This window comes from Triticum aestivum, chromosome 6D, assembly GCF_018294505.1.
Source record: "Triticum aestivum cultivar Chinese Spring chromosome 6D, IWGSC CS RefSeq v2.1, whole genome shotgun sequence".
Lineage (NCBI taxonomy): Eukaryota > Viridiplantae > Streptophyta > Magnoliopsida > Poales > Poaceae > Triticum > Triticum aestivum.
The window spans coordinates 409,472,381-409,482,415 of NC_057811.1; positions in this window are offsets into that span (position 1 = coordinate 409,472,381).

Consider the following 10,035-nt stretch of genomic DNA (forward strand, 5'->3'; position numbering starts at 1 on the left):
ATCTAGGCCCTCTCTGGCACCCTGCCGGAGGGGGCCATCATCACCGGAGGCCATGGAGGAGGATCCCGGAGGGGCCATCATCGCCATGAAGGCCAAGGACCAGAGGGAGAACCTCTCCCCATCTAGGGGGGAGGCCATGGAGGAGGAAGCACAAGGGGGAGAACCTCTCCTCCTCCTCTCTCTCGGTGGTGCCGGAGTGCCATCGGGAGGGGAATCATCGCCGCAGTGATCGTCTTCATCAACATCACCACCATCATCACCATCCTCATCTCTTTTACGCGGTCCACTCTCCCGCACCCCGCTGTAAACCCTACTTGAACATGGTGCTTTATGCCACATATTATGATCCAATGATGTGTTGCCATCCTATGATGTTTTGAGTAGACATCTTTTGTCCTTGGGTTGATTGATGATCTAGATTGGTACGAGTTGTATGTTTTACTTTGGTGCTGTCCTATGGTGCCCTCCGTGTCGCGCAAGCGTGAGGGATTCCCGCTGTAGGTTGTTGCAATATGTTCATGATTCGCTTATAGTGGGTTGGTGAGTGACTGAAACACAAACCCGAGTAAGGGGGTTGTTGCGTATGGGAATAAAGAGGACTTGATGCTTTAATGCTATGGTTAGGTTTTACCTTGATGATATTTAGTAGTTGCGGATGCTTGCTAGAGTTCCAATCATAAGTGCATATGATCCAAGTAGAGAAAGTATGTTAGCTTATGGCTCTCCCTCATATGAAATTGCAATGATGACTACCGGTCTTGTTAACGATTGCCTAGGATAATTCCGCACACCGACCCATCATTATTCCACACTCGTTATTTATATTATTTAGTAATATATTCTAACTTTATGATAACAGCACCTACTTTTATATTTTAGCTCTCTGATATCATACAAAGTTATCCTCTTCATACCCACAACACAGTTTTATTTCTTGTTTCTAGTTGGAAGCAAACGTTCGGTGTACGTAGAGTCGTATCAGTGGCAGATAGGGCTTGAGAGAATATTGATCTTACCTTTAGCTCCTTATGGGTTCGACACTCCATACTTATCACTTCCACCTTTGGAAATTGCTACGATGATTCCCTACACTTGGGGATTATCAGAGACCCCCCTGACTTGTTCTCGACGCCAACACCTCTCATATATACCCAAACTTCCAGAAAGAAACCTAGATCACGTGAGATGGAGTAGTTTTCAATGGTGAACATCACTATGTTGATCATATCTACTAAATGATTCACGTTCGACCTTTCGGTCTCCAGTGTTCCGAGGCCATATCTGCATATGCTAGGCTCGTCAAGTTTAACCTGAGTATTCCGCGTGTGCAACTGTTTTGCACCCGTTGTATTTGAACGTAGAGCCTATCACACCCGATCATCACGTGGTGTCTCAGCATGAAGAAGTTTCGCAACGGTGCATACTCAGGGAGAACACTTATACCTTGATAATTTAGTGAGAGATCATCTTATAATGCTACTGTCACATCCCTAGCTTCTGGCAATGCACTAGGCTAGCCTCATGAGTGTCATCATGTTTAAGTTTCAAATGAACTTGAAATGGGGATTGTTTAAACCCTAGCATCTAAAGGAATTCACTAGGTTCAACTAAAATATTCTCAGTGAATCCAAATGGCTTTCAAAAATGTTCATCATTTCTGGAAAATGCTAGAAGCAATAACCAGAGGTGTTGCACATTTTTCCATGAAATATTTGGGCTCTAAATTAAATCATATAGTATTTGAATTTGGGCATATAAATGCTATTAAATATTTTAAATGCTCAAATAATCATAAACTAAAATATTTGCTATTGGTTATATTCCAAACAGTGGCATTGAGCAGTTTCATGATTTTTGGATCTGTTTAAGTATTTTTAATAAAGCCCTAAAGACTACAGAATAATAGAAAACAGAAACTAAAATAGGAAAAGCAGAGAGAGAGAAGATACCTACCTGGCACCCACCAAAGCCCACCTGGCCCGCCCAGCTGGCCAGCCCAGCCACCTGGCCCCTCCCCTGTCGTCTTCCTCCTTCCAGGAGGACGAAGGCGCGTGCCCGCTCTGCGCCGGCCACCTCCCTGTCTGCCTGGCTCCTCCCCGGTGCGCCTAGACGACGCCACAGAGACGCCACGCAACCCCCTGACCCCTCTCACTCTTTCGCGTGGCCCCTCTGCCCCTCCCTCTCACCCACGCCGAGCGCAGCCGTCGCCGCCGACGAGCACCACCGTGGCCACAGCCACTGCCTCGCCACGTCGTTGCGCTCAGAGGCTCCGCCTCGACCCCCTCTTCCTCTCCACCGAGTCGCGCCCCGCCGGAAGCCCTGCAGCGTCGTCCCCGACATCGTCTTCAACCTCTGGCCGCTGGCGAACTCTTCGGGGATTCGCGAGCTCCAGTCTCTCCCCGGCCTCGCTGTTGCCTCTGCTAGATTCGTCGTGAGCCCCTGCCTATTTCCCCTCTCTCCCCGTGCTCGTCCGCGTCTTCTAGCCACCGTGGCCATCGGAGCCGATAGCTCCTCGCCACCGGTCATGTCGCCACCGCGACTACGGCCGTGCAAGCACGCGTCCGAGCCCACCGCTGCACTCAGATCACTCTGAGGAGCCGAGCACACCCACCAGATCTTCACGCCGTGCTCCGTAGCCCTGTTTCGGTGCACGCCCGAACTTCGGCGGCCGCAAAAGAGCTCGCCGCTGTTGACTCCATCCACCCCCACTCGAACCATGGCCACCCACAGATGCGCCTCGCTTGCCTCTTTCAAACGCGCCCTTCCGCGCGTCAAACGGACCTGAGCCACTCCAGTGCGCCTCCACCGCGTTTTGGTCGCCGCCGGCGTAACTCCGGCGAGGGTGATGTGGCAGATTAGTTAGGGCTAATGACGCACTTAGTCAACACCTAGTGACACTGATAGCAGGGCCCCACTGACTAATTAAAGATAGATTAGTTGCTGCTTAGTATTAACTAATCACAGTGGCCCCACGCGTCACCATTGACCATGCTGACGTGGCCATTGACTGGGTCCACATGTCAGTGACCCTAACTAGCACCATGACACTGACCAGTGGGACCCACTGGTCAGGTTTGACCTGGACCGTCTCCGTTGACTTGCTAACGTCACACCGACATCATGCTGATGCAGTAAATCATTTTCTGGATTTAAAATAATCAGAAAATTCCAGAAAATGTCCAAAAATTCTAAAATTCATAGAAAATAAACTATAGCTTAGAATGAAATAAATTATATATGAAAAATGATCAGAAAAATCCAAAGAATCTGAATATGGCATTTTAGTGCATGTTTGAACAAGTTAACTTCACTGAATAGGACAATTCATGATTATGGAATAAATAGTAATTAGTTTTGGAGTTGGAATTTGCTATAGGTTTGAATTCCACTTCAATGAATATGACTAACTGTTGCACTAGGTCAATTCAGTACCTTAATATGACATATCATTCATATGAATGTGCATTGCATTGATTGTGGTTCCTCTTGTGTTTGCCAGTGGTTGTTCCCTCTCAGTAGACGTGGTTCCGACGACGTGTTCGCTAACACCGATGAAGAACTATATTATCTTCAGAAGTGTCAGGCAAGCAAAACCCCCCTTGTTCATTTTGATACAACTCCACTCTCTCGCTCCTGCTCTCTTTTACTGCATTAGGACAACAACGATTCAATTGTTACATGCTGCGGTAGTTGAACCCCTTTCCTCTGCATGACCTGTCATTGCCACAGTAAATAGATGAAACCCACTAGCATGAGTAGGAGTTGTTTGAGCCCTGATGTGCCTACTCATTCATGCTTGTTGTCATGCCTGCTACTGCTTAGAGTTGAGTCAGGTCTGATTCATCGGGGATGAAATTGGAATGGTGATGAACATGTCCTACTATGTGTGAGCTAAGTGTGTGAACACGATTTGGTAAAGGTAGCGGTGAGAGGCCATGTAGGAGTACATGGTGGGTTGTCTCACTGAAACCGTCCTTAGGAACTGAGTTCAGTGTTTGTGATCCATGAACAGCTGCTACCATGCATTGGGCCCGAAACCAATGGACCCTCTCGGCTTCTTAACCACCCTTGTCCTCTGTCCAGGAGTTGCAAGTAGTTTCTGGTGTTTGCAGTATGCTGGAGGCCGTGCGCAGCGCTGACCCGAGGGGTGGGCTGTGATGCGGTAGGCACATGGTCGGGTATGCCGGGCGCCCGTTTGGTGTCGCGGAACCCTGTACACATCGTTCGGGGCCGTATGTGGAAACCTCGGCCGGACTCCCTGCGGATGGAACCTAAATAGGCGATAAACCTGGACTAGAGACTTGAGTGTTTAGGTAGGCCGTGGCCGACACCCTCGCTGGGCTTCCACTTGAAGGTTGCCGAGTACATGTCGTGTAAACGGCGATAAGTGGTGAGAGCGTGTGTGAAGAAGTACACCCCTGCAGGGTTAACATCATCTATTCGAATAGCCGTGTCCGCGGTAAAGGACTTCTGGGTTGCCTGTATAGTTCATAGACAAGTGAAAGTGGATACTCTAAAACTTGCAAGATAAGCGTGAGTGCTATGGATGGCGTTCTCGTAGGTAGACGGGAGCGGATCCATAGTGGTGTATTGATTGGTGAATATGTGGACTCGTGTGCGCCACCCCAAAGGAGTTGCTTGCAGTCATAGTTCAGGTTAGCCACTGAGTCAAAGCTGGCTTGCTGCAGTTAAACTCCACTACCCCCTTTGTTGATACCGATGCATATGTAGTTAGTTCTGATGTAAGTCTTGCTAGGTACATTTGTACTCATGTTTGCCTATTTTATGTTTTTGCAGAGAGACGTCAGTCTCGCTAGTAGTTCCACGTGGACTTTGACATTTAGCTTGTTACCTCAGCTACGATCTTGTGCCCTCGGCAGGGTCTTGTAGATAGTCAGGCTTCTCAACCTTCTTCATTTGTAGTTGTCTGTACCCAGACAAGTTAAGCTTCCGCATGTGCTTGTTGCTTGTATGCTCTGCATGTTGGGGTCATGAGACCCATGTTTGTAATACTTGGCTCCTCGGAGCCTAATGAATAAATACTTGAGTCGTAGAGTTATGTTGTGATGCCATGTTGTATTTACACATATCGAGCATATTGTGTGTATGATTGAAATGCTTGGTATGTGTGGGATCCGACAACCTAGTTGTTTATCCTTGGTAGCCTCTCTTATGGGGAAATGTAGTCTTGTGCTTCCATGAGCCATAGTAGTCCGCTACAGCCCGGTTCACCGGAGTCCTGCTAGCCTAGCACTACTACTCCGGAACACTTGACTAGCCGGCATGTGGTTCACTTTGTTCCTGTGTCTGTCCCTTCGGGGAAATGTCACGCGGTGACATCCAGAGTCCTGCCTAGCCTGCTACAGCCCGGTTCACCGGAGTCCTGTTAGTCCAGTGCTACAGCCCGGATTCGCGAGCTGCTGACCGACATGCTCGATGTTGATTCATGTATGCTTGTCCCCGTAAGTTAGTGCCACTTTGGGTTCACGACTAGTCATGTCGGCCCGGGTTCTCTGTCATATGGATGCTAGCGACACTATCATATACGTGAGCCAAAAGGCACAAACGGTCCGGGGCCATGGTAAGACGACACCCGTGGGAATACCGCGCGTGAGGCCGCAAAGTGATATGAGGTGTTACAGGCTAGATTGGTGTGACTTAGAATCAGGGTCCTGACAGCTACCGTCAATCAAAGCAAGATAAGATGCATAAAAGATAAACATCACATGCAATCAATATAAGTGATATGATATGGCCATCATCATCTTCTGCTTGTGATCTCCATCTCCGAAGCACCGTCATGATCACCATTGTCACCGGCGCGACACCTTGATCTCCATCGTAGCATCGTTGTCGTCTCACCAATTTATGCTTCTACGACTATCGCTACCGCTTAGTGATAAAGTAAAGCATTACAGGGCGATTGCATTGCATACAATAAAGCGACAACCATATGGCTCCTGCCAGTTGCCGATAACTCGGTTACAAAACATGATAATCTCATACAATAAAATATAGCATCATGTCTTGACCATATCAGATCACAACATGCCCTGCAAAAACAAGTTAGACGTCCTCTACTTTGTTGTTGCAAGTTTTACGTGGCTGCTACGGGCTGAGCAAGAACCGTTCTTACCTACACATCAAAACCACAACGATAGTTTGTCAAGTTAGTGATGTTTTAACCTTCTCAAGGACCGGGCGTAGCCACACTTGGTTCAACTAAAGTTGGAGAAACTGACACCCGCCAGCCACCTGTGTGCAAAGCACGTCGGTAGAACCAGTCTCGCGTAAGCGTACATGTAATGTCGGTCCGGGCTGCTTCATCCAACAATACCATCGAACCAAAATATGACATGCTGGTAAGCAGTATGACTTATATCGCCCACAACTCACTTGTGTTCTACTCGTGCATATAACATCTACGCATAAAACCTGGCTCGGATGCCACTGTTGGGGAACGTAGTAATTTCAAAAAAATTCCTACGCACACGCAAGATCATGGTGATGCATAGCAACGAGAGGGGAGAGTGTGTCCACGTACCCTCGTAGACCGAAAGCGGAAGCGTTAACACAACGCAATTGATGTAGTCGTACGTCTTCACGATCCGACCGATCAAGTACCGAACACACGGCACCTCTGAGTTCTGCACACGTTCAACTCGATGACGTCCCTCGAACTCCGATCTAGCTGAGCTTTGAGGGAGAGTTCCGTCAGCACGACGCCGTGGTGATGATGATGATGTTCTACCGACGCAGGGCTTCGCCTAAGCACCGCTACGATATTATCGAGGTGGATTATGGTGGAGGGGAGCACCTCACACGGCTAAGAGATCAAGAGATCAATTGTTGTGTCTCTGGGGTGCCCCCTGCCCCCGTATATAAAGGAGCAAGGGGGGAGAGGCGGCCGGCCAGCAGGAGGCACGCCAGGGAGGAGTCCTACTCCCACCGGGAGTAGGACTCCCTCCTTTCCTAGTTGGAGTAGGAGAAGGGGGAAGGAGGAGGGAGAGAGGAAGGAAAGGGGGGTGCCGCCCCCCTCCTTGTCCAATTCGGACTAGAGGGGGAGGGGGTGCGCAGCCTGCCCTGGCCGCCCCTCCTCTTCTCCACTAAGGCCCATCTTGGCCCATTAAACCCCCGGGGGTGTTCCGGTAACCCCCGGTACTCCAGTAAAATCCCGATTTCACCCAGAACACTTCCGATATCCAAATATAGGCTTCCAATATATCAATCTTTATGTCTCGACTATTTCGAGACTCCTCGTCATGTCCGTGATCACATCCGGGACTCCGAACTACCTTCGGTACATCAAAACACATAAACTCATAATATAACCTTCATCGAACTTTAAGCCTGCGGACCCTACGGGTTCGAGAACTATGTAGACATGACCGAGACACGTCTCCGGTCAATAACCAATAGCGGAACCTGGATGCTCATATTGGCTCCTACATATTCTACGAAGATCTTTATCGGTCAAACCGCATAACAACATACGTTGTTCCCTTTGTCATCGGTATGTTACTTGCCCGAGATTCGATCATCGGTATCTTAATACCTAGTTCAATCTCGTTACCAGCAAGTATCTTTACTCGTTCCGTAGTACATCATCCCGCAACTAACTCATTAGTTGCAATGCTTGCAAGGCTTATTTGCATTACCGAGTGGGCCCAGAGATACCTCTCCGACAATCGGAGTGACAAATCCTAATCTTGAAATACGCCAACCCAACAAGTACCTCTGGAGACACCTGTAGAGCACCTTTATCACCCAATTACGTTGTGACGTTTGGTAGCACACAAAGTGTTCCTCCGGTAAACGGGAGTTGCATAATCTCATAGTCATAGGAACATGTATAAGTCATGAAGAAAGCAATAGCAACATACTGAACGATCAAGTGCTAAGCTAACGGAATGGGTCAAGTCAATCACATCATTCTCCTAATGATGTGATCCCGTTAATCAAATGACAACTCATGTCTATGGCTAGGAAACATAACCATCTTTGATCAACGAGCTAGTCAAGTAGAGGCATACTAGTGACACTCTGTTTGTCTATGTATTCACACATGTATCATGTTTCCGGTTAATACAATTCTAGCATGAATAATAAACATTTATCATGATATAAGGAAATAAATAATAACTTTATTATTGCCTCTAGGGCATATTTCCTTCAACCAGTGCACTCCACGTGTTGTAGAGTTGCCTATGCTCTCTGCAGACTAGTCATGTCACCAGCGTCTACTAATACTCTGTAAAGCTTCTCGATCATTCCTTCTGTAATGTAGTGCAAATAGTGACTGCTTCTTTCTGCAAAGTGGTAAAACCAACTGGACCCACTAATGCAGCAGTTTGCCTTATACACATTAGCTCCTTTTGTGCAGTTCAACTAAAATCAAAGTCAGAATAAAACGGAGCTTTAATTTTGATATCCATGTAAGCAACAATAGGTATAAGGGAAACAATTACTGAGAAATAACGGTTGATGACTTGTACTCCCGGAAGAAAAAATCTGCTGATCTACCTTATCTTAATGGAAAACAAATCAGGAGAGTAGCAATTCTCCATCAGTGTGATTCATTCATATTAACTGAGACATTATCTTAACAATGCCTTGTTTCAACATGTATAAAGAACAACAAAGCAGAAAAGTACCATTCCTAAAACAATGCGACTGATTCATTTTAACCGAGACATTATCTTAACAATACCTTGGTTAAACATGTAGAAAGAACTGCAAAGCAGGATAGTACCATTTGTAGAACACTGTAACTGATATATAATAACAGAGACATTATCTGAATAATACATTTCTTAAACATGTACTCCGGCCGATACCTAACAGAAATGGTACTCCCGCCGATCCCTAACAAGTGTTGCAGTTTTGAACTAAGATTCAGTAGTTAATTCTGAGGAAAGTCGGTACTGACCTTTCAAGACCAAAATTTGAAACAACTCGTGAGCAAGACCTAAAAGTGATCTCAACACATATATGGAAATCTGGTCTACAATAGCAACAAGTTGAATAGATATCCCTGTTTTAACAGAGGCAAAAAAGGAATCAATTACTGGCCAATAAAGGAGGATGAAACACGCGGCCACAAAAAGAAGCATCTACCTTATCTTGATGGAAAACAAAGTATAGGACAATAGCATTTCTAAAACAGTTGCATTGATTCATATTAATATACAAATTCTCTTAAAACAGTTCAGTAGTTAATTCTAAGAGTGGCATTGCTTAATTTTACCAGCGGCATTAGATTAAGAAAAAGCATAAACAGTTCCAGGGGAGAGTGGGCGCAACAACACCATGTGCTTCCATCTACTTATAAAGGGGGTGATGCAGAGTTTGTTGTAACAAAGCAACAAGCATCATGTCTGGGTTGGTACCTTTTTTGTTCACTACTTAATGGGAAAAGAGAGCAATACAATAGCTTCAATTCAACATTTATTTAAAACAGTACCAATACAAGTAGCACAGCATCTCAAAACACACTGCACGATCATGTGGATGAAGGCAAGTACCAACCTGTCATGACGCACAAAAGATCACCTACGAATCTGCCAACACGAATAGGAAATCCAATCTTGTTTTGTGTAGTTGCACTGAAATCAAGCAAAGTCGCCGGTGTGACGTTTAAGTTTGCTATAGCAACAAGTTGAATAGATATCCCTGTTTTAACAGAGGCAAAAAAAGGAAACAATTACTGTCCAATAAAGGAGGATGAAACAAACGGCGACAAAAAGAAGCATCTAACTTATCTTGATGGAAAACAAAGTAGGACAGTAGCATTTCTAAAATGGTTGCATTGATTCATATTAACAGAGACATTCTCTTAAAACAACATTCGTTAAGAATGTAATTTACTTTTAACAGTGGCATTCCTTCAATTTTCCAGCCGCATTCTTAGATTAACAACAGCAAAATAGTTGTATGGGACATGGGACATGCCAACACCATGTGCGTCCACACGTATAAATGGGTGATGCAGAGTATGGAGCCCAGCAGCATATCTGCGTTGGTCCCATATTTGTT